At 47.3% G+C, this 26,574-nt stretch overlaps 1 protein-coding gene across 3 annotated transcripts in view; it reads right to left on the bottom strand.

Annotated features, from left to right (window-relative positions):
• Positions 1-26,574, bottom strand: part of enox1 (ecto-NOX disulfide-thiol exchanger 1) — a 112,724-nt gene that overhangs the window by 85,592 nt on the left and 558 nt on the right. The window lies entirely within an intron of this gene.

Here is a 26,574-nt window from a genome sequence, read left to right as displayed (position 1 = left end):
GGAACTTAAAAACACGAAGATTATGAATGAAGTTCTGCAGCGATAAGGAGCCTTTTGTTTTCTCCATGATATTCTCAGTGGCCATCAGAGATAATGATGTCCTCACAAGCTGTGGTCACATTTAATGTAAAAATGTGTGTGTATCATGTCTGTGTTCAGGTTTGACTGAGTCAGGACTCTGGCAAATCGAGGTTTTAAAGTAGCCTTGATTGGAAATGTTGCTGCTGCAACTGGTATAAAAAGTAGCTCGAGTTATCACAACCTCCCCAGTTAAAAAAAAAAAATGGCCCAGTTGGTAACTGGTAACACTGGGTTCCGCACAGTGGATGACAGGGCTTTTTTAAAATCTCACCTGTTTCCCCATAAACGAATGTAGTAACGCTGGGTTACCACTGCAGCCACCAGGCTAGTTAGCTGCTAAACCGGCTTACACTGTTCTGGAAAGGCCTGAGATGCTGGTGGACAGCGCTTCAACACGTGGAGAAAAACAAACGCCGATACGGCTCCTGTGGCCAAGCTAAGATTGGAAATTCCTGTGTTCACAGAACGAAACAACAGAAAACGAATCTAATCTAATCTAAGAGTATGACATCATGTTGAAGGGATGCACGTTTCTCTTACTTGCTGTTATTGTGAGAAAACAGTTTAAAAGACATTAAGCATTAAATAAATTGATGGTTGACGGTTGTGGAGCAGCTTGTGAATAGAAAGTGACTAATTACCGTTTAGTGTTCAGCCGAGCGAACAGTGCCGCGTGTTGCTGCCAGAGCCGGCCATATGGCAAAGACAGTCCCAAGCCCAACCAAAGCAGTCAGGACTGGAATCGAGCGGCCCGGCTCTCGGCAGCTCCCCTCTGCACACACACTGTACCGGTACGCGTGCTCCATGGACGACCGACCGGTGGTCTCCTTTCCTGACCTGAGGACCAGGCCCACACACTGATGCACCTCCTGTTTTAAAGTTATTTTTCTCCTGTCACATTTTTAAACTAGAAAAGGAAGCGTGGCTAAAGGTTCTCACTTAATAATTTTGAGAAGAATCGGAGCAGCAGAGGCCCAGATATTCGAACTTCGGTTCGAGTGGATCCTGCATTTCCCATTCTGCATCTCTCTTTAAATTACACTCCCTCTGCCTGGTTAGAGGCCACATCTTCCAAACTGAGCATCTAATTGGTAGTCAGTCAGTGTCTGTGTGTGTTGTCAGGTGACCACAGACGTGAAGCAAGTGTTTCCACAGACTGGGCGGAACAAACCACGGCCAGCTAACCGAGCCTACGCGTCGTTTCAACGCTGACCGGATCCACAACAACGCGACTGCCACGTATGAGCACAGGGTTCGACGTGAAGCTGAAACGTTTCCGACTCAAGCGCAGGAGCCTCGGATCCGCTTCTGCTCTCTCATTCCCCGCGTTTCCATCCACGCTGCTTATTTTGGATACTCCAGCTGAAGTTTTGGAAACTGAAGGTCTTTGGAGGACGTTGGTCCCACCTGTTTGTGTCTCTCATGTGTCTCAAGTCACAGGGCTGAGCATGCAGTTTTCCAAACAAAAAAAAAAAGGGAACTGTTGAAAACCCAGAATGTCGTTTAACAAGAGTTGCAGCTGTTTTTACTTCCACATTCCACCAGACTCTTCTAACTATAGGATCCGGATGAGAAAATATTCAGTCTGTTGCACAATGAAAACGTTGCCAATTCGTCCGGTTGTGGCTCTTTTCCCTGATCCAAACAAAGATGGCAGCTGTAAATAACATGTTCTCCATTTGTAAAATACAAAACAACATGTTACTATTTGGTCTTTTTTAAGGACATCTTTTTTTTTTTTTTCTTACTGTGGAACAGTACAGTTCTCAACCTTGAGAATTGTGGAAAAACCTTCAGACCAGCAGGAAGTTTTTTAAAATGACCTGATTCTTTGCTCCGAGACTCGAACGCCACGATCCCACGCGAGGCACAGACTTTGGTAGGATTTATAAACGTAAACTTCAACTTTGAATTTTTAAACACTGTTTTCTTAAGACATCTGCGTTCTATCTATGGGAGGACATTCCCACCTGAACAAACAGTATCTCCTCTTCCGTTTAGTTTCATGTAGATAAATATCTGCTCAGAAATGAGTCGGATTTATGCTTTTATATTATTTCAAGGAAGGAGGCCTGAATAAGACATCCTGTCCTGTGACTCACATCACACCATTTGGAATTGGACACACTTTTATTGAATTTGCTCCAGTTGTTTTTTTTCCTTTTAAAGCACCTGCGGATCTGCCTCCGCTGGTTCTGCTTAAAACCCGGGTTCTGCGGGCAGAGTCCAGCACACGTACAGACGCCGCTGAATGAGAAGCGAGGAAATGACACCGCTTACCGGGATTTCTCAGAAGGAACCTGAACAGCAGGCGAGCCGTTAACCTCCCCTCTCTGTCTTTATCTTCCTTCTCTGCTCTTATTTCTTTTATTTCTCCTTTCCTGGTCTCCTGTGAAAGCTCTTTTTTCATCTCCTTGTTTTCACTCTCTCATTATCACCTCACACCATCAAACTGATTTGTTATGCAAATGGATGCATAAATCTGCATATCGCTAGACGAGGGCATCTCTCTGCAACACAGTCTGATGGCACGTGTGCATTAGCGGCTGATCTATGTGGATCATGCTGAGGGGGGAGATCACTTCACGTCACTTTTTCTGCATTATCTCATGATATTAATTTAAAGGATGCTACTGGGATTCATCTGTGGCTTATTAATATCCAAAAAAGGACGAGACAGAAACCAAACTATGAATTTATGCTGCGGTTATTGTCTGCGAAGCCGGAGCCAGATCTAACTTTAGGCTTCCTGCCATAGGCCTCCACTGAAGAGAGCCGCTCTCTCATCCTTCGTTATAACCTATATGCACATTTGCCTGCATGAGTGCAGCTGACGTATTAAATCAGATTCTATTATTACATCGGCTGGTAACTGATCCACGGGGACAAAATGATCCGCAGCAGAATCAGATAAGACACAACACAGTTCAGCTAAACTACAGACACGTGCAGCGGACTGTTGCTGCTACTGTTTATCGACTGTCAGTGGACTCGTGATGATACCTACCTTCTCAAATGTGCACACGCGGGACAATGAACGGAGTCTCTATGGGCTCCGCGCAGTTGGTTGGACAAAACAAGACTTTCGAAGACGTCGCCTTGGCCTCTGAGGACGAGTTTACGTTGTTTAAATGAATAATTACTTATAAATTCACAGGGGAATAATTGTCAGACTAATAAACAGATAAAGAAACCTAGACTGTCCCTCAGTAGAGCGCAGATCTCCAGCCGAGGAGAGAAATGCTCCACCTCGCAATGTTAAGGGGAAGGAAGAAAAATTCCTGGATCCGCCCCAGGAAAAAACCAGATCCGCCCAAAAACGGAACGGGTTCTTCCCTGGACCACGCCGCATCCCTCCGCCAAGATTGCTTCAGTGCGATCCTGCTGACAAACCAACAAAGACGCACTGGTGAAAACACAACCCCCTTGGGGAAGGTAACAGACAGCAGTCGCAGCCCCCCCCCTCCCGTACTCCTACGCTGGAATAATTCATCTCTCCCCTGGTTTTCTCTGCGTAAATACAACAAACAGTGTCCAGCAACAGATTCACACGAGCACAGTACACACTAAAGTAATAAAGCTCTTAAAAGTAATAATGACAACACTACATGCCGCCACCAGATTCAGTAACGGTCCGTGAAATTCAGTGCGACCAGTTGACGGACAGTGAAGGCCCCGGGGGGTCTCGTGTTGCCTGCTTTTCCCGGATGGTGAAAAGCGTAAGAGATTACAATTTAAAATATCAAACATCTTCTCAGATTCAGGAATGATGAATAATGAGAGGAATCCATACTCGTCTGATGCGTTCGCTGGATTAATCGGGAATTTGCCTCGTTTCTGATGATTTGATGGAATCGTTTGCTGAGCACAGGCATGTGAAAAATGTTCTTATTAATATTCTGACATTAATTTGAACTATAGTGTCCCGCCGAGGACATACATCGTAATCGCTCAGCAGGAAATGCAGCAGACAGAGATTCTATTTTCACACTTCTTTGCAGTCTGGTCCTTTTACCGAGTGTTTATCAGCAGGACAGGATTTAAACCCACCAGACTCATGATCCGACACCTTCACAATTACAGGATTTAAACTGCAGCAGACATGTGAGGCTCATGGAGAGCGTCCAATGCAGAACCTCATTCAGAAATGTAACAGATTCCTTTTTTCACGACTGGAGAGAGACAGACAACGCAAAATGAGTCAGAACTGTCTACGGGATGAAACTACGTATAAATTCACGTTGGCTCAGACGTTGGAGCTGGACACTGAAAGCCGGGTGAGGAGTGTAAGGCAGCGCCGGTCTGATTTCCAAAATGAAGCTCCAGGTCCCCGTAGACAATCCTCTCTGTGCATCACACAGCGCCACACACAGCAGCTATTGTCTCCTGAATTAAAAACACACCCGCTCATTGTGTGCTTCTGTGTGTGTTTCCTCTTTATGGCCCTCTGCTTTGTGTTGTGTTTGTGTGGATCAATCACTGGCGCGGGGAGCAGCAGGGCGAGAGGGGAGGGCTGGGCGGCGGCGGCTGGGGTGATGTACCCGCATCCCACCTATTGGCACCCTCCGTGTTCCGGAGAGCCCTCGTATAAATCACTGATAATGACACCGAGACCGAGAGAGAGGAAAAATACCAGGCAGGGGGAGGAGGGGGAGCAGGGGGTAGAGCTGTTTGGCTAAATATTCTGCTCAAAGCTGCTCAGGAGGACGTTTTTGGGGAATTTCACGTGGCTGCAGTGAGACTGGAGCCAAACAGCAGCCACGGAGGGGTTTGGGGTTCAGGTGGTGGCTCCCTGTGGTTTTTATGTTCTTCATTTAACCAGGAAAAAACATCAGCCAGATCAAAAATCTCTTCTTCCAGGAGCAGCCAGGCCAAGAAGCAGCGCGTTCCAGTTACAAACACACCATTTTGTGATTATCACCTAATCTCCTGATGAAAAATGGCTGTGCACCGGGGCACGCTAGCGCCACCTGTAGATCGGCGGAACAGCGCGACACCATCGGCAGGAATGTGTTTCACGTCAACCGTGCGCGCTTACAACCAGAGCTAGAGACTAGAGCTGAAAACCTCCACGGCGGAACCTTGGATTCACTTTTGGATGAATTCGGCAGCTTGTTCACAACTTCGACCGTGAAGCGTTTTTGAACTCACTCGTCTGACCGGCTTCTTCTCCGTGGCAACAAGGGTCGAGGCTCATGGGTGTCGTAGTACCTAGAGTCGTCCGCCATGCCAAGACGACAGATGAAACTCAAACCAAACCAAGTTTAAGTAGCCTGTAGAGGTTGTTGCAGTGTGTACTGACGCTGAGGATACGGTTGGCGGAAACACCGTGTTCTGAGGACGCAGAACGAAGCAGCGACCCCCCCACTTCACAGCTGTCGTCAGTTTGCACTGATAGAAACCAAGAAAACATTGGATGTTGAATCATTTTCTATCAACGGACTAAGCGCTGCAGCCCTACACACATGCTTCTACATCAGACCGTCCTCTAACGTGGCGGATCTGGATACAGCCCTACTTTTTTTCTTATACGGGATCAGAAAGGTTCGCTGTATGATAGGTCCATTTTCTCATGGTGCTGAAAGGTTCCAGTTCGATCAGAAAACCGATTCCACCCTCACGTCCTCCCATTCAGCTGGAAGCTAGAACCAGCAGCTGGTTAGCATAGCTTAGCATAGGGACTGGAAACGGGGGGGAAGTGAAGTTCTGTGTCTTTTAACTCACAAAACCTCTTTGAACGGAGACAGCAGCTGCAGAGAGCAAGTCAGCATTCGGTTCACATCGACAGCCACAGTCGGCTAAGACTGAAAACCCGCTACATGGACAGGTTCTCCAATTCTCGTTGCTAATAAAAAAGAGCCAGGAGAGAACAGGTTTGATAAATGATCCGTTAGTGTCTGAGCTTAATGAATCCGGGACGTTTGCTGCCCTGGAAGCAGATCCAAACCCGAACAGAGTTTCCTCCCTCCCTCCACCGGGAGCATCTGAAACTGCAGCCTGAACGCACGCTAATGTTTTGGAGAGAAGGATTTCTTAGCCCATTTCGCCTGCAGCAAAGGCCGCGTTGGTGTAGGATCGACAGAGAGGCTCGTTTAAGTTGGGAGTACCAGCGGAAAATAGCATTGATCGTGATTTTCCTCAGCACAATGAGGCCGGGCAGAGTGTGTGATTTGATTTGAAGAGCAAAGAGAGGCTGGTTTGCTTTGTAAGTGGCAATCCAAACGGCCCGCTGCTCTCGCTTTCCCTCTGGCAGACGGACTGGCTGGCTTTGCCTGGAACGATTATTTAAAAGGTGGAGAGTTTTGCCAGATGAATGACCAGTTGTGGTGATGTCTGAACCCGCAGCTGCAGCGACGAACTACGGAGACAGTCGGCGTTAAACTGCAGGGAGCTGCGTCGCGTTTGCTAGTCGCTGCTGGCTGTAGCTTCATATGTGCCATTCTCTCTGGATCCCTTAGTGAAGCATAATTTCCACAGGAGGCAAACCACACAAATCTTCTGATGTCTAAACGGTATCTGTGTCCGTCATGACTGATAAAAGCCCGGAGTTTCACTACCAGCACATAGAGCGATGGAGGTCGGGAGAAATCCAATAAAGGAGTCAGTAAAAAAAACATTTAGCTGCGTGTGTTGTGCTCTGCAGTTGGTTCATCGCCGCAGGGGTAGAACCAAACTCAGCTCATCTATGCCGAGAGTAAAGCACGGATGATGGTCAGCAGTAGTGGGTTCAATTCCCGGCTCCTGCTGTCCACGTTTCAAAGCGGCTCGCCGGCGTCGACGTGTGTTGCGTGTGACGGGGTGAGGAAGAGGAGAACCGTGAAGCTCAATGGAAAAAAGGGGCCATTTAAAATGCAGTCTGCCAGGATGGGCTCGGCCCAAATCTTCTTCCACGGATTTCCTCTGGACACACACTCCCTCTGCCTCTTTCTGTGCTACAGGATATACATGCGACGCTGCTTCTTCTATTTATATATCACCTAAGCTAACAGGAATCAATAACACCGGCAGAAATGGACAATTAGCAGTTTCCGAGGCTGTGTGTGTAATCCTCTGCATGTAGTTCGTGGGCGTGGGCGTGCATGCGCGTGCGTGTGCCTACAGCTCAGCATCACTTTCATGGAGCTTCTCAGCAGGCGGCTGGATCAACCTCTCTGAGCCTGTTTCTGGAGCTAATGATGGGTGGAGGAGAGATGAGCTTGTTTGTGTCTGTTTTATAGAAACAGCAGGTCTGGGCTAACCAGCCAAGAGAGAGACAGTCAGATTCAGCGTCACAACACACACACACACTCACACTCGCTGGTCACAAATCTGAAACTTGTATATGCACCGGGACGCACGGGGACCCGGGTCTGAAACTGAAAATACAGAGAATCATTTTCACAAAGCGTCTTCCGATACAGATTTTGTACAGGTGCGTTCAGACTAAACAGGATACAGTTCTTCAGCGTTTCCCTCCGAAGCTGCGTTTGTGTCTGATATCAAACCTTTCATCTAGCTCGGGACAAGACGGCCAACAAAGGAACTCCCCAAAAAGTGTTTCTGTATCTACACAGGTGAACGGCTGTCAAAGCCAAACAAGGGGTTTTTCCCAACAGTACACAGAAGACCTGCTGAGTTTCTCATGATCCCAGTCGGCTCATAAATCACGTGTCCACCTCCAACTTGTCCGGCCGCCGTTTCCTCGTGGGGGGGGGGCGTCTCTGCTGGACGCAGAATTGACGTTAATCGTGTCCAATTACAGCACGTTCTCCTGCCTGCCCACGTATAAAATCATATTGACAAGTATAGAAAAATATCACCTTTTGATGTCGGACTCCAATTGAATTGTGAAATAAGCCATCATTCATTTATTACTCTCCGTGAGACACAGCTGATTATCCCAGTGTGCTCAAATGGAAATATTCCCGAATGAGAACAAAGAGATTTCACGGCAGCTCCATCACCAGCGCCACCCCCTCACACACACACAAACACGGAGACACACACAGGCAGGATTCCCACAGGACATCCGCGGAGACTCCCTCCAATAAAGAGGATTATAGATTCTGCCCTGTGCACCCAAGTGTTTCCAATGAAATAACGGCCTCCTCCTGCATAAGTCATTAAAATTTAAACCCTCCCCTCTTCCAGCTGAATATCACTGTACTGCTCTGCATGCATCAGAGTCTGTGCCTGGAAAAATAACCCTGCTGCACTGTGTGTGTGTGTGTGTGTGTGTGTGTGTGTGTGTGTGTGTGAACATCTGTAGGCAAGGGTGTGAGAAAATTAGAAAGGAAGTTAAGAAGAAGTGTGAGTGAAAATGTGTTTCTGTCCTTGGGCAAAATGTCCTTACTACGATGGTTTCAAACCAGAATTTGCTCACACAACCATAGACATGTAGACACACACACACACACACACACACACACACACACACACTGTAGATAAACAGAGAAAATCCTGAAACAGGGAGGAGGAGGAGGCAGTGAAGCAGTGAGATGAATGTTAAATCTACATTTTTCTCCCAGCTGATGGTGTAAACGGGAAATACATATTTATGTTGAGGCAGCACGTCGACAAGAGGGGGACAATGCTGCATGCAAACACACACACACACACACACACACACACACACACACACACACACACACACACACACACACACACACACACACACACACAACTGATTGTCTCACACTGGTCTGCAGTGTGAGGCCAGTCTAGATTTTACAGACTAATTTTAGCGAGGCTAAATTAAGGGCTAGGAGCCAAGGGTCCATGTCAACAATCGGTGATGCCAGTGAGCAGCGGCACCAAATGACAAAAAGAAGAAAACAACTCATAACGTCTGGTTCGTTGTGGAGCAGAGAGAGTAATGGGAAGGGAAAGGGCTTTTAGAGAGCGCAGGAAGCTGTTGGAAATTTAAAGCACTGAGGGCGTCACAGTCCTGAGTCCTGCTACATGAGGAAACACAGTATCTCGTCTCTGCTGCAGGTTTATGCTGCTCTAAGTCTTCTTTGGTTCGTTTTTAAATGAGTTTTAATCTTTAATTTTTGATTTTTAATTCATAGCATATGAGAAAAAAGAGAGACTGCAGAACTTCATTCAGAATCTTCCTGTTTTTAAGTTTCCCTCAGTATCACAGTGACCCAGTGACAGTTGCCTGTACGTCCAAGGCTACGCTGCAACAGGAGCTGATCACAGCTGGTTCGGCAGCTTTTAATGGGACGGTTTGACTGAATGAGAACAGATAGAGGCTAAAAACAGGGCTCAAGAGAGAACAGCAGCATCTCCATGTAGCTGACAATCCAACGGTACATTTGATGAGCTTTACAGGCTCTTGTTCATCTGATGGTTTTAGTTTTCCGTTGCCATGTTGGTTCCCAAACAAGCCTCTGTGTTGGTGTCAGCATGGTTCCATCTTCAGATTAACAGAAGCATTTTAACTTCCTCCATTTTCACACAAAAGTCTAATTTCACTCTGAGCTGAAAAAACAAGAACAAGCAGAAGAAAATCAGACCCACTTTTAAAACCAGGATTCAAATGGCAGGAGGAGCAGCCAGTTCACAGAGACACAGGAGGTGACTGTGGCTGTAATGATCGCTGGGGTGGGGTGGGGGGTTGTGACGGGATTAAAACCGCCGCCCAGAGCAGGCGATGTTAAAACAAGCCACCTCTCCCAGAGAAACACAGCCTGCGGTCGGTGCAGGCGGTCGCCCTGCACGGCGCTCCCCGCGGTGTGGAGAGGAGCGCAGCGGGAAAGGGAGATGCCACAGTAGTAACAGCATAGATATAGACAGCTGTGACCAGAGGCAGACAGATGTTTGGCTGCGTGGGATGTGACGTGAGCTGTCTGTCTGTTCTCAGGTCTGAGATGCAGCCGGTGAGACGTCAGCTCTGTCTGCCTCCTCTGCCCGAGAGGAGATTTAACAACTGCAGGAAACTCACTGAACCACCGGGAAGCATCATAAATACAGTATATAAAACAGGTGTGTACGCAGCACCGTCCCTCGGTAGAGCTAAAGGCCACCGTGCAAATAACAGGGCCGGAAAAAATGTAAGACGTGAACCTGCGATACAGGGATTTTACATGTAGAGGGATTTTATCCAGGTGATCTCGCTGCCTCTCTCATTGGAAGTCGACAGCATGTCCGTCTCAACCGTTCACACACGAGTGAGATGCTGTGTGAAAGCTCCACATCTGCACTTTCGACTGCTTTTCTCTGCTCGTCTCAAAATGGTGTATAAATAAAGCTATGTTCCTGTGAATAAAGCTCGCTCAGTGTGTTCACAGACGGACAGACGCACTTCTACGACGCTACATCTCACGACAACACAGCTTTCGCCGGTCAAAAGCCGCGTCGGCCCATCGAGCCACAATTACCTGGAAAAAAATGTTTCCAACACCTTTTTACAGGCTTCCCAGTGGAAACTTGTCAGACGTTTCGGAGTTGAGAGCAGTTTTTACTAAGATCTTTAAACGTCTTCAAATTACTGAGAGGCCTTGAAAGTATTTGATTTGTGGTTAAAGTACAGCAGCCAAACGCTCTCTGGCTCTGCCCGCGTCCTTGGACCATCGCTCGACATCCGGAGGGAAACCCTGGACGCAGATCTGTGTTGATTTAGCTGCAGGTTGAAAATGTCTCTAACAGGATTTCTCAGTTTGACAAGTTCACAAGTAAAAAATGAGACTGGTATGAAGGCTCCTTTTCACCAGCACCATGTCCTCACCCAAAGATTTAACTGTCGTCCCGCTGAGTGCACAGCAGAGTCATCATCTGCTCTACAGACGCACGGGATTTAAATTTCCACTACATATTATACGTAGCATTTACACAAACATTTGCTTTCACCACGCTCACATATTGTCATTTGACAGTTTTTATATAATGCTCGTGGCCTACTGTCTCAGTATGGACACTTTTAATTAAAAGGTCCACATACATCACATAAGGTCAGATGTCTGGAACAAAACCATCAAAGCAAACCAACACAAATACAGGTCTACAAAACTGTAGTAAACGCAGCGACGCCACTGAAAAGACGGATCCGGATTCAGTCACAGAAGCACAAACTCCCGGCGCAGAGCGGTCGCTCTTGGGCTCACGGGCTGCGTGGGCGTCTCCGCCTGGCGTTTTGGTTCATGTAGCTGAAGGTGGATATAGATCAGAGGGTGCGGCGATCGATAAACACGCAGTCAGCCAATCACTTCGCTGGTCTCGCAGGTCTGACACAGCTCAGCCAATCACAGGGAAGGGCGACGCAGCGAAGCATCGGCCTCAGCAGGAAATCACACTGCCGTCAGGATGGTGCGCAGCGACACGATGTGAACACACGAAAACCCTGTCTCCTAGAAAGGAGAGGGTCAGGGTGAGATGGAGGTTTTGGTTACTGGAAGAATCACTCAGATTCAGTTATAGATCAACGCAGGCTGATTTACTGACGTTCCTGCTTCAATCACACTAAAACAGTGTTTAACTGAAACGTTTCACTTCCACTTTCGGCATTCTTCTATTCTTTCTGTGCATTTGCTCCAAATGTTTGGTTAGCTCTTGTTGACGTAATCACCGACGTGGCCGTGGAGCAGCTACTTGCGTCCTAAATGCAGCGTAGGAGGCTCTGAACTTTGTCTTGTCCTAGAATTACTTGACTCCAACAGGGACCGTGATGGAACCAGAGGGCTTAATGAGGTCATACGTTTTCAGGTTTAATGCAGCTTCAGTCTTTAGGAACTAGAACTCAGACTCATTCAAAGGCCTAAAACTGAAGTTTTTTCTTGCAGGTGTTACATATTTACTCTTTAGCTTCCTGAATGTTTTGCACCTTGAAATGAAGAGAGGAGTCCAGCGTTTGAGCTTTACAAATGTCTGTATTTCACCAACCATGTCTGCCGTAAGAATGAATGAAAATAAAAAGAACGAGTGCTGCCACTGGAATCAACTGCGCTGTGACTTATCCATGCTCCAAATACCACAGACAGTTGGCTCACGCGGACTGGGGGCCAGGAACACAGGAGAAGAAAAGATGCGGCCTATTCAACCTTTGTTTTGGCTCTTTCCATCCCCTGCAGCCACTTTCCTCCTCAGCTGTAAAGGTTGAGAGATGAGCTCTGACGTCTCAACAACACAACCCAAGGTTTCCTGTGCAGCACAAAAGAACAATTCAAATATAAACATGCATATTTAATGTGCCGAGCAGCGACAAACGGGGACTACAGAACCAGGTTTTCAGTTGAGGTCCCGGTTTTTGAATTTGGAGCAGCCAGATTTCGACACACCTCTGAAGTCTTGAGGCAGAAGCAGAGATAAACACGTTTCACTGTGGAAACGCTAAAGTCATTAAACAAAAGCTGCACTTTTCAGGACAAGCTCCATTAGCGCTCGGGCTGGGGCGAGGAGACGCATGACTCCAGCTCAGTGGAAAAGATTAGACGTCTTCCTCCCAACCTCACTTTCCATCGGCTGCAGAGCCAGGAAGTTACCACGAGAAAAACAAAGACCAGGAGGAGCAGAGTAGCATCCGCCATCTTTAGTAGTGAACACCACCGATCAGACAAGAGGCCGCCTCGGATGTACAGAGTTGGCTCTTTACCGTTAACTGAACTCTCCAGACGACACGGGTTCGCGGAGCCACCGGAATAGTTCAGGACAGTCGCCGGTTTTGTCGACTATAAACACGATTTGATTTTGAGTTGAATATATGAATATATGCGATCGATCACCTGCTGAGGTGAATCCGATCCCGATGAATCTCATCTCGTTATCAGGGTCGTTTTTATAACAACTGCCTCACTCATTAATTGCGTGTAGATGTTTCCTGCCAAAATGGACCTTGGGAGTCGCAGTTGACTTCTCTCCTTCTGTTTTTAGGTCCTCAGGCTTTCACTCTTTGTGAACGAGAACTAGTCGTTCATCTTTTGCTTCGTGTCCGTCCCAGCTGTAGAAGAGCTCCGGCTCAGTCGCCAACACCGTCTGTGGGAAAAATGAAGGGGGTTTTCGCTTCCAGAGTCGGGGGTGCCTGAAATAGCTCCTCACATTCTGCAACTCTACGAGGGAATATCATTGATAAGGATGCTGTTCCAGGGGAGCTTGTAGCATTAACTGGCTCTGGGGCATTGTAACTACAACGTCTGAAAAGCTTCATTCTTATACCTGCTGCAGGAAACGCTTCCTCATGTTCCACTGACTTCCTCACTACATTATTTTCACGCAGCGATTACACCCTGCTACACCTTGTAATGAGGAAATTAAAAAGGCAAAAAGCTCTACACCGACGCGTCCTAAAGCCTGGTCACGCCAGGACGGACCGGACGTCCGTCCACGGAGCTGCACTGCGGTTCGTCCGACCCTCAAGGAAAGAAACTCAAACCTCTGCAGACCGAATGTGTGTGGAAATCACATAAAACAAATGTCTGACGCCACGGGGGGATTACGGGGGAAAATCCCCGTGCTCTGCAGTCACCAGCAGAGCTGGGAGACAGCTGCATTCTGGGAGGTGTAGTGTGACGTGAGACGTGGCTGCGGGGGGACGGCAGGCTGTCCGAAAGCATTTATCAGTGAAAAGCATCAGAGCAGAAGATGCTCTCAGCAGCCATTACTGTCACAAACTGCACTCTGCAGGCAAACACACACACACACACACACACACTTTAACAATCCAAACACACTAGTGGTGTTGGTGCAAACAAACATTCACATGTGCAAAGAAAATGGAGAGAGAGAAAACTGCAGTTGTGTTTTACTGCCGTGTTGCTTTTTACTGTCCAGAAGAATCCACCAAGCAGCTTTTGTCTGTGTCGCTCTGCAGCTGGAGGGAGCGGTGATGTTTCAGCTCCGAACCAGTCTAATAAGTCCCTGTCCTCCACTGTCTCATAGGTTACGTCCACATTGAGCTGGTTAAATTTATAAAAACAGGGTTTCAGCCCCCGGTCAAGACTAAAACTGCATTTTCCCCTCACACCACAGCAGCGCTTTTTCAAAACTCCAGAGTTTAAATGTTAAAACGCCGGCTTGATGCCTCAGTGTGTCCACTTTTCCAGATGTTGGCTGTGATGTTTGTTGTCTATCGACTGAAAAGAGGACAAAGAGATTCAGAAGTTTTCATGTTGTTCAGGTGTGTCACTGTGGGTGGGGGTTTCTACTAAAGCCAAGAGGAAACGCTCATGTGGACACAAATCATTTTGACATGAAAACGGCGTCTTAAAATTTAGCACCTCAGTATTAGTGTTTAGCCTAATGCAGACATAGACAGAGCTGCCTAACGTGTTGGGTGCCGTTTAGATTTCACAGTTTTTAGATAACACGTAACAATCGGCTAAACCTTCCTTCACACTCGGATCCTGTAAACTGGAGGCAGGTTCTCGATACCCAGCGCTGCCCGTGGCAGGTTCAAACATTTTGCAGAGCCACGGGAATTTCCACACCTTTAGGCCGTTGTTTTCTCAACCAACATTCAGAAGAGTGAAGGCAGTGACACCGGGCTGATCTTTTCTGTTCAAGCCACAGTGTTGCATCACTCGCCGGTTGGTCTCGGCTGTCTCAGTTCGTAGCGGAGGCTGGCAGAGAGTCAGCAGAACTGTTGGAAATCAGGGCAGGTGCAGTGTGTTCATTAGGACAGAGCAGCAGAGACAGAGGGTGTATGTTGCTGTCAGCGTAACAGAGGGTTTTGGCAGGCTGCAGGCAGCTTGTTTCCTCTATTGTTCCCGCTGTTGGACGGTGTAATGATCCGTCTTCTTTGTCCACAGCAGTCTGCTCTTTAATAAAAGCTCATCCCTCACCGTCCTTGATGGTCCAGTGGCCGTCATACCGATGTCAACGCCGCAGGGAATCCAGAGCTGCGGGTGCGGCGTAAAGGCGAAGGTGCGGTGTTAGGTGAAAGGGACGAAAGGTGCGTGGCGAGGCTCTGCAAACAACGGGCAGCAAAGTTAATGTGGCGTGGCTGCCGATTTGACTGCTCACCAACACGGTCAGCAGCTGGAGCTGCAGCGGTGGCTCATGGAAATGACCACGTTACTTTCAAAAGGTCCAAGAAAAGGTGATTCGACTTTGAGGCAACTGCACTTTCAATTCTTAAGTCAGCTTTTTCTCGGATAACCATGACCTGGATGACTGAGAATCTTCACAGGCATCTCACTCTGAAGCAATTTGGCACCTAATAGCTGCATTTTGCATCAAAAATCTTCTCGAAGTCACCGATCAGTTAAATCTGAACACACTAACATGTGGCTTCCACTTTCCGAGAATATCATCATCTCTGAGATCATCGAGAAAAAACGTCCATAAACCCGCTCAGAAATGATAGAAAAAAAGAGGCTCCTTACAGCTGCAGAACCTGGCCGAGAATCCTCATGTTTGTAGGTTTCCGTCGGCGTCACGAGGATCCAGTGACAGTCGTCTGCACGTCCACGGCTACACCGAGAACAGGAGCTGGTCACCGCTGATCGGGCGGAGTTTTAACGGTCACAATGAGACAAAATATAAACACAGACTGAAAATACAGGGCTCAAGATGTGGGTCACACATAGCTTGACAATGTGGCAGAGACAGAGCAGTGAGACTGTACTACTGCTCCCTAACCTGCATTCATACTGGTGCTCTACAGAATCAGATCAATCCTCTACTGGACCTACGAACTGTCGCCCTTTGAGAGGCAGATAAATCAATATCGAACAGTAATGGAAACAGGAAGCAGAATGACATAATCTGCTAATGCACTCAGCAACAACCTTGACGGCCGATTAATCATTTTAGTTATTTATCAGGCAAAAATGTCAAACATTCGGTTTCAGCTTCTCCAGTGCTGACTGTTTTGCTTTTCTCCGTTTTAATTGATTGTAAACTGACAAACACGACACCGGAAGACGTCATCTCGGACTCTGGGAAACTAGGACAGGCGTTCTGTTTTTATTCTTTTCTGAGCATTTTATAGACTAAACACTTCGATGAAATCGCTTGTGAAAACAATCAGTTGCAGCCCTGGTGCAGTGTATCGATGAGAAGGCTTCAGGAAGAACATTCAGTATTCCTCATAGATCACGCTTCTGCAGACAATGAATCCTGAGAGCCAGTAGCAGATGTTTTACGCTGAGGGACCCCCGGATTCAAAGATCCGGCCTGAACCGCTGCACCAGATCCAACTGAAAGCAGCTTTAAACCAAATACCGAAGAATGTGTGTCTGTCCTGAGCAAAGTGAGCATGTGATTCTGTTCCTGTCGCAGAGGAAGCAGTGAATTAGTCCGAAGACAAACAGAAATCTGTCCACAGCGAGACCCAGACAGACCGAGGAAACGTGAGAACGTGAGCAAACTAAGTCGTACCAGACCACGCACGCACACGCACACGCGCACACACACACACACACACACACACACACACCAGTGCATCTGCGTAACACTCCTGGATGTAGAAGCTCTTCACTGGAGCAACAGTCTGTTGTGTGCCAATGGAAATGGATGTGACTGTCTGCCGCAATGAATCTTACACAGATACACATCGTGTCAGACACTTAACCTGCATTTAACCCTGGAGAGACGAGAGACTGGTGGATGAAGAGTGTGTGCGTGCGTGTGTGTGCGTGGATACATGTCTTTCTATGGTTGTGTGGACAATTTTGGTTTGAAACCATCGCTGTGAGGACACTTTGTCCGGTCCTCACGGCTTCAAAGGGCTGCTGGAGGGTCCAGACCGGGTTCTAGGGGTCAGGTTAGAACCAGGTTCTGGTCAGGGTGAGGGTCTAGGGAATGCATTATGTCAATGAGTGTCCTCACAAAGACAGAATGTGTGTGTGTGTGTGTGAGTGTGATGGGTGGGGGAGGGTGAGCGAAATGGAGTCCATGTCATCCTTCTTCAGCAGCCTAATGGGAAGAGCAAGAGCCTGCTGCTTATCTACAACACCTCAGCTAAACCCTCACACACACACACACACACACACACACACACACACACACACACACACACACACACACACACAGAGGGCAGGAGAGGCAGCCTGTCTCTTTCCTCTCACTGAATCTGTAACTTTGGGTCTTGTTTAGCATGAAAGACATAACGTACTTACATCCGCTCCGAGTGCCCAGCTGTTTTCTGACACTGTAGCAGTGGTAGGTGGAGAGAGAGCTGTGAGGTGGAAAGTACAGCTGCAGCATGGAAAAGGCCAGTAAGTTGCTTTAAAACCCGTAGCATCAAAAATCTCACTCATTCTCTGAGCCGCAACTCAGTCAGACACACTAACATGAAACACACGTTTTCAGAGTCAGGGTGAATTACGCTTTTCAAGAACAGAATTATCCCCGAGATCGTCAAGAACAAACGTCCATGCATCTGATTTTGAAATCATAGAATCATAGTTCCTAAAATAAAATGGGATTCCGGTTGCTGCTCACAGCGTAACTCACTGGATCCATGGCAACAGTACAGTATATTTTCAGTTTACATACCCCAAGGCAGTATGGGAAATATCCCAAACTCAATGCCAATTACAAAACCCATGACTACCAGCATGGTTCTTGTATTCCTGTGGATATTTTTGAAGGCACTGAGTGGCAACTTATTTTTGCCTTTAGTAATGAGGAGAACCACTGCCGCACGCTGGAGGACATCTGCAGTAGGACACACCACCTCACTTCTGCCTCTTGGAATCTCTGCAGCCTTCAGGCTTCGGTTGACAATGACGGGCGTCCTGCCACTTTGCCTCCGCATGAGTGAACACAGGCTTACAGCTGCAACCACGCACAGTAGCGCACACATGCAAGCATCACTCAGAGCTACATCTAGCACACTAAGACTGAAAAACCTGAAGCCCATTAGTGCGGCTGCAGCTAGTTCCTGTGAACGGTTCATAGGGGGCCCCGACCGCAGCACACGGCACCATCTCCAGGCAGTCCACTTCCCAGTCCACAGGCTGGAAATGGTTTAACTGGAATGGAAGAGCTAGCATGTGAGTTATGTCTGCACATTTAAAAACGACAAGCTGCGAGGAGAGCAGAGGATGTGTTTTGGTTGAGGCGGCGCACTTAGTGAAGCCCAAAGACCAGGAAACAAAAAGACCACTTTCACTTTTAGACTCCTCCGGTATCCTGAGAAGACCAGACCGAATATCTGCCCACTATCGAAAGACTCCAGCGTAAAACGCAGCCAAGAAGGACGTGGATGACCATCACCTCAAGACGCAGTTTCAGATATATTCTGGCAAAACGCAGACAAATCCCGAATCTCACATGCGCCATCTTTACTCCCCGCAATCGGAACCATGTCAGCAGTGGAAGAAGTAACAACACAGCCATGTGAAAATACTGCAGAGGAGGACAAAGTCCTGCAGTAAAATTCCTCTCTTTGAAACACGGGAGACGTTTAGAGGAGGAATGTCTCTTTGGAGGAAGTGAGAACAACTCAGACACTGACACATGATGAGGACACAGAACTACACACTGATTTTCCACCACACTACACACACTTCATAAGCTTATGGGTTTTTTTTCATGTAAAATCTCACATAAATGCGGTGCAGTAAACTCCAGAATCTCCCTCTGAAATGAAGAAGAAAAAAGGGAAACCGGAAATAAAGTAATGCACAAACGTGTTGTTTTGTCGGAGCAACAGTCCACAGCCCAAAGACGTTCAGTTTGTAACGAGAAAAGAAACAAGTCTTCAGGCTGGAGACGCTGGAAGCGTCAAATGTTTGGCATCTTTGAAACTAGACTGAGCTGGACAATAATTTAGTACCATTACTTTGTGTCTCTTTATAATCCTGTTGGGACAAAATTCTCATATCTCAATATTGTAACTCACAATATTTTTCATCCATAAACGATCATTTTAGAGCTGAAATGATTAGTTGCCTTGCCTTGACGGAAAACTGATCTCATTGCTTTAACAATGAGAAATGACTGCAGCGGTTATTTAAAGCAATAAACACGCAGATGATCTGGTTCTAGATTCTCAGAACGGGAACGTTTGCTCTCTGTCTTCGTTTTCTGTCATAGTTAATTGAGCCTCTTAAGCTTTTGGACGAAAATGTCAACATGGGTTTTGGGATTTTGTTTTTTTCATTGTATAGATCAAACAGTTTATTCATTAATGGAGAAAGTAAAGGATGAACTGACAGGAGGGTTCGGCGCCTCGTGCTGCCTCTCAGACAGACAGGAAGTAGAACCTATTTCCTGTTGCTCTCCTCTTCAGCACAAACCACATTTGCTTGATGTGTTACCAGAGAAAGACCCCACATCACTACACGCATGGCCACACACACACACACACACACAGTTCATGGAGTGGCAGCACATCAAAGGAGACTCCCATCAGTGTGATGGAGGAAGCAGAGCAGCCGGAGGGGAAGAGCTGCTGTGACTGAAGTGCTGTCTAATTCACACAATGGCCGCTGCGTGTGTGTGGACTTGTACTTCTATCTTAGTGGGGACCAGTTTGAGTTCTAAACCATCGTTGTGAGGACACTTTGTCCGGTCCTCACGGCTTCAAAGGGCTGTTGGAGGGTCCAGACCGGGTTCTAGGGGTCAGGTTAGAACCAGGTTCTGGTCAGGGTGAGGGTCTAGGGAATGCATTATGTCAATGAGTGTGTGTGTGTGTGTGCTGATGCTCACAGTGTATGTTTTCTATAGGGCTGAAATATTAGTTGAGTAACGTATTAATCAATCTACAGCAATTGAATCACTAATTTTGATAACCGATTAATTGCCAAACACAACATCCTCTGATTCAAATCAATGCAAAATATCTGAATATCTGATCACTGCTGATGAATTTTCTCTCGCCGGCCTCATCAGTGAATTGACTAATCATTTCCTACATTAATCGATTAGTCAACAGAACATTAATTTCATCCTTCTCCATTGTGAGGAGTTGTTGCTTTTCTCTCTTTTATATCCTCATGAAGTGAATCTCTGAGTTCTGGACAAAACGAAGATTTAAAGACGTCACATTTTTGTTCTGGGACTTTTTGTTTGACATTTTGATTAACAGAGTGCTTGATGAGGGAAAAAAATATTAATAGTGAAAATAATCATTAGTGGCAGACCTTCAGTGTATCTGTATGTGGAGCTGCAATAATAAGTCGATTAATGATAATGAATCAGCAGCTATTTTGATAATTGAATAATCATTTTGAGTGTTGAGTTGGTAACGGAGCCAAACATTTGATGCTTTTCCTCATCTTACGTTACAGTAAACTGAATGTCTGGGTTTTGACAGCTGGTCGGACAAAACAAGAGCCTTAAAGACGTCACCCTGGACTCTGAGAACTTGGAATGAACATTTGTAACTAATTCTGGCTTTTAATAGAAAAAGTTATCGATCGAGAAAATAAATCGACCCAATAACGGAAATAATCATCCTGCTACTTTAGACCTGGGACTCTCAGGTAGATAATGTATCTGCACCTTGACTCCAACATCCTCTCTCTTTTATAGTAGTCCTTGCTTCTTTTTAAGAAAACTGAACTGTACATATACACTCCCTGAGCACTTTATTAGGAACACCAGTACCAATGCTTATTCGTGCAGTTACCCAATCAGCCAATCGTGTGGCAGCAGTGCATAAAATCCTGCAGATCCAGGTCAGGAGCTTCAGTCCATGTTCACATCAAACATCAGAATGGGGACAAAACGTGACCTCAGTGACTTTGACTGTGGCGTGATTGTTGGAGCCAGACGAGCCGGTTTGAGTGATTCTGAAACTGATGATCTCCTCGGATTTTCACACACAACAGTCTCTAGAGTTTTTACTCAGAGTGGAGCCAAAAACTAAAAACATCCAGCGAGCATCAGTTCACGTTGATGAGAGAGGTCAGAGGAGAACGTCCAGACTGGCTGGAGCTGACAGAGGCTACGGTAACTCAGGTAACCACCGTTTACAGCTGTGGTGAGCAGAGAAGCTTCTCAGAATAAACAACATGTCCAACCCTGAGGTGGATGGACTACAACAGCGGGAGACCACGTCAGGTTCCAGTCCTGTCAGTCTAGAACAGAAACCTGAGGCTGCGGTGGGCAAAGGCTCACCAACACTGGACTGCTGAAGACTAGAAAACGTAGCATGGACTTGTTATTGCTGCTGACCATGTGCTTCCCTTTACAGCCACAGTTTAACGGACTTCCAAGAAAACCTACATAGATGCTACAACTTAAAAACAAATCTGCTTCACTTATCTTTTAATTAGTGTTTTAACGTTAGGCTTTATTATTTATTTACTCATGGTTTTAGTTGCATCCTAATCTGATCACGTTTTGAACCTAAATATTGTAATTTAGTGTATTTGAACTGTCTTGTACTTGAGTTGTTCAGAGAGCCCTTGAGCACGATAAACTGTCAACGATGGTTGTATGTTGTATATTCGACATCTTCAACATGTCTCTGAGGAATGAATGGTTTAATGTCGAAGGGGTGCGACCGTTTCAAACCACCAGAGGTTGAATTTTTGGTTTTTAGTGAAATATCTCTACAACTATTTATGTGAAGTGTAACACTAAATGACTGGAGCTCCCCTTCAAATTGAAATGAGATATTTTCACCCCTGCGGTCCTGGTAGCTCCCTCTGGAGCTAAGAAATGCATTCATAGTGACATTCCAACCGTCTACCGCGTCAAACCCGACTGTCGTGCAAAGCGGCTTTTAACGTAACCACCGCCCTGTAAATACAGGCAGCGCAAACGCGTGCATGTGTTATTTTCAGCCCAGACGCTGCTCCACCGTTCCCACCGAGCCGGTTGTAAATCTCACAGTCTGACTTCTATGACAGAGAATGAAAACCAGCTGCGTGGGGAGAGCGAGAGAGTTGGTTGGTTCAGAGCCAAGAGTCCGTCTGAATCCTGCGTCTGCGGATCAATACACAGCTGGTGACTCCCCTGTCACACGCAGCCACAGATACTCCATTAACCATCCTTGAGAGGACTCTCAATTACACTGATTCCCTTCCTCCACGTCTGACCTTAAAGGGAAGCTTCACCCCAAAAAAAATCTACATCCTGGTTTGATTATTTAAATCTATTTTCCCCTTCTTCCAGGGTCTTCAGGTAGATACGTCCAGTCCTGACTCGATGTGCTGGGAACACTATGTAACGTGTGCATGTTTAGGAGGGCGGTCACGCGTGGGGGCTTTTCTCTCTGTCCACAGACACCGAGCACATACGTGTACGGTATGTGTGTGAGTACATGTGTAGATTACTATAAGTGCTCTGGTGCATTCACAACTATCTGCACATATCCAGTAAGTCTGCGTGTGGATGGGTTGGGGAGTGGGAGGGGCTCGCATCCGCCTGCCACCCTGTCTCCTAGAAATGATGGGCGTATACGGCTAACGGCTTTCCTAATTCCCCATCCAGTCACCGGACCTTTGCATTATCTTACAAAACGCAAGACTGTGAGACCGGAGACCAGCATCGCATCCAGAGTCCCATCTTTGGTTAAGGTTCAGGAAAGGTGGTGGTTTTGGTTCAACGTAAATAAACAGGTTTTGTCTGAAGTCACTACAGCTGGATGTTGCTCTGCAGGATACTTTGGGGGAAAACAAACATGTTGTCTGTGAAGATTTAACCGATACGTTCAGCATCACTGTGTTTGTGACTCGTCAGATACGTGAACTAACAACATTTCTTCATGTTAATAGAAAACGTGATCTGGTTGCAGTTAAATTTCCTGCAAAACATCTTTGCTGTTGCAAGTTAGTTGAATAAAAACATCATTTCAAGGAGACAGGGTCGGAGCCTGTGGATATGCTCACACAAAAACTCAATAAAGAAAGAAATTGGAAAAATGAAAAATAAAAAACAACTCTGAGTCTCTCCCTGGTTCATTTGTGCAGTACAGACGTCTGGAGACGCCATGAACATTTTCACCCGCGTTCAGAGACTCCTGCAGGTTCAACTGGACTAAGACACTTTTAGCGCCGACTGGCTCAAAGACTGACTATAAACAGAACGAATACACTGGCTAGCCTAGCGACATTGAGGCTACAAACATCCCATAATGCAACACTCTGTAGCAGACCATGGTAGACTGGTATTTGCTCCGTTCAAAGAAAAATATCTGACGTTGTGAACACGTAACTGTCTCGTCCTCCAGTATAAGACAGGCCACCATTTCAAACCCCATCTCCAGGGAGAATTATCGTCTTCTATTCGGGCCAATATGAGGCTGATATAGCAAAACAATTAGCCTTTGTTCCTCGTTCGTTTATAATGTTTCTTCATAAACTGGGTGAACCAAACCTGACCCTAATTCTAACCTTCACCCTAAAAGAAAGTGCACCTACTTGGTCCCCACAGCATGAGGCGGATGTCAGGTTTGGGTCCCCACAACGTGATGACAACCAGGGACACACACACACACACACACACACACGAATGCTTGTGTAGTCATCTCTAGTGAATAATTCCTCCTGTGGTGGAAAACTGCCTAATTCTCCCACCGCATCTCAAAATACCACCGCAATTAGCGACAGTCGTCCCCATTGAGCGCGGCAGCGTGGGGTCAATTAACGTTTGTGAGGTGGCGCGGCAGAATCTGCAAAAGACATGAAGAGGATGGATAATCGCATTACGGAAGCTAACAGGCTGCTTTTGCCACACGGTGTAATGAGATGCAGAAAACATAATCACAACAGGAGAAGGCTGAGGAGATTTTCAGTCCGGTCTGAGGAGTGAAAGGGATTCCGTGTCTCTGTGCTGAATGATGGAGGCTGTTTTGTTTTGTCTCCACTCTCTCCTGTGACAACTCGGCCGCCATGTTCTCCCCGACAACCGCACGGGCCTGCGGGATATCTGGCGGGTTACGTAGCCGCCGCAGCCGCTCTAATCCCCTCGGACGGCGGACCAAACCAACCTCACACAGCCTCGGCAGCCGGGAGCCGCCGGGTGGAGCGGTGTCAAATTCTGCTGCAGTGACTCCAGTGCTGATACTCAGCAGTCAAACCGTCATGTCAGTCCGTGATGTAACAGCCGGCTGTTTGCCTCCAGACAAGAGAGGAGCTGTTTGTTGATGATGATGATGATTGGTGTCTGTGTTTGCGCTGCCTCATGGGAATCATGGTTTTATCGTCACTCATTATCTGCCTGTTAAGTCACATTTACAGAAGCAGAAGCAGATTCACTCAACCCCGAGTTACACTCCGGCTAGTGACTGGTTATTATTATAACCGAGCAGAAACAATCGATTGGTTGATTGATATCAAATTAATCTGCGACGACAGGACTCGTGGGTGGGAATTACCCGCTGAACCCGCGGCTCCCTTCGGCTTCGCGGAGCTTCACCGGCAGTTTCAGCTCATTGTTTAATCTGTCCCGTCCACAGCTTTACGGCTCTGGTTAGGAACGGGTTCTGATAGCCGGTTCCATGTTGGATCAGGTTCCAGGTCGGTGAAATACCCGGATTTGCTAAGCTCTGCGGCCGACCGATCCCTCACTGAATCGTCCCTTCATAATCTCTCTCAGATCGTCTGTCTTGCCTCTTTCTGAGACTACAGACATCTGCAAAGGAAAAAAACCCACCGGTGACATAGAAACACGAGTTTACTCTGTTAAGAAGACTGAGCATGGCAGAGCAAAGTGCGGATACACGACCCTGTCCCCTACAATTTATGGCATTGAGGCACCAGTCTGAGCTGAGGGTCGGCTGAAGAGATCCCCTCATCCGTCAGTTAGCTAGCTGTCAGATTAGAGGAGGTGTTTGTTACCAGCGCCGCTCCTCTCCATGGTGCTGAGGAGGTCGCCCCGGTGATGCGTTACCAAGAGCGTCGTGTTTATGAGTCAGGCCTGATATGATGCTGCGCAGCTCGACACACTGCTCATCAGCCAAAGAGCTGCAGGTCTGAATTTCACCCTGTTTCTGTCCTTTCTTCAATAGCTGGGAAGCTATTGTGATGCCAAATGTAGGAATTTATCGTCTAATAATCTTTTGCTTCAGAAAACCCCCTATACAAAATCAAGCATCCAGAGGTTTATTTGTCTCATACACAAATGATATGTGATGTCATGAATGGTTTACTGAATGGACCTTCCAGGCTCTGGCCCAGGGACCCATGGGGCCCAACGGGTCCTGGGGACAGAGCCTCTGTATAAAGTTTCCAGCAAGAAACTTCTGTATGAAGAGATGAAATGAGCGTATGATTGGTTCTTGATCCCAAATACTTCCAGACGACGGATGACGAGTTGTTCTGAGGGACCGGCTCTGACAGATCTGTCACCTCTCCTCTTTCCTTCTTATTAGCACAGAAAACATCCGGGTAGAAGCTTCTGATCTGGTGCCGAAGGACAAAAGGACAAAAAAAATCGCCGGCAGAAAAATCGTCTCCACTGCCCCCGAGTGGCCACAAAAAAAAAACCAAACCAGATCAGTTACTGCAGGTTGAAGTTCTGCCCCAAACCTCACTAGGTCTTTTTAAACATCGGGGGGAGAAGGTCACTCAAGGGGTCTTAAACGTCGCCAAATCCAAAGTTAGCAACAGTGCTACCATTCCACCTCTGAGTGACCCAATCACCTCAAAGGATTTGATTAACCCCCCCCCCATGAACAAACCTCCACCCACATCCATTAAATACCTGGCATTATTGAAGATGGAGATGCTCTAGCTGCTGTTTCTCTCGGACCCTATTGTGTTTTATTTTTTCTACAGTATCAGTGAGTCTGTAGTTTTTCCTGTCCACAGTTAATAAGTGGAACCCTCCGCTGGTCTCTGGGCAGGTCCCAGAGCCTTGTGGTCATTAATCTCTCTCTCAAGATGAAATGGACCTGTTGAGCCAGGCCACTGGGATCAACCGGATTACGTTATGTCTTCCTTCTGACATTTAAAATGCTCGTGTGTTGATGTGACTGCTCTTCGCTGATTAAATACACTCTCGGCCATCTGTTACTTGCTTCTGAGGCTCCTTTCTTCCGCAGCCGTTCTGCGGAGCGACCTTCCTTTGAGTCTGTCAGGGAGCGTTTTCCGAGTGGCCTGGAAAAGGTGGTTTCTCTGTCAATTGTAACCCGGTTTGCATGAAGTGAGCCCCGGTACTGAGCCACAGTGAGTGTCGCTACTGTAGTTGTTGCTGTGCGTCCCGTGTCGTCCTCGTAAGGCCGCGCTACATGTGGAGGACCACAAAGGAAAAGGTGTGAGCGTCCGCGTCCGTCCGCTCCGGCTGCAGCAGGTGAATGGCGCGAGCCCGGCGGTGCCGGACGCGGCTCTGCGTGGTGCTGACGGGTCGTCAAGGTGACTGGACATCAAGGGCGTCCTCACCTCCGGCAAACCACACACCGGCGGCACCAGCGGCAGACACGTCCCGCCACCAGCCCCTCAGTCATCTGCACCGGCTGCAAAGTGTCTGGTGGAGAAGATCCGGGTTTGCGACCAGCCTCCTCTCACTAGGGAGGTGAGCTCGGGGCGACCCGCGACACTTTTCAGGGGCTTTTCTAGACCCAGAAGCGCAAACGCTCCGAGGCTCTCGACTCACTTTCAGCCCTCGGTCACCGGTTTCTGGCGCCGTCTTTTAGCAGAAACGGCTCCCGAGGGACCCCGCGCTTCACATCACCTC

Source organism: Xiphias gladius, chromosome 16 (genome assembly GCF_016859285.1).
Source record: "Xiphias gladius isolate SHS-SW01 ecotype Sanya breed wild chromosome 16, ASM1685928v1, whole genome shotgun sequence".
Lineage (NCBI taxonomy): Eukaryota > Metazoa > Chordata > Actinopteri > Istiophoriformes > Xiphiidae > Xiphias > Xiphias gladius.
The sequence above is the reverse complement of the archived record's forward strand: the minus strand, read 5'-3'. Positions and strand labels throughout refer to the sequence as shown.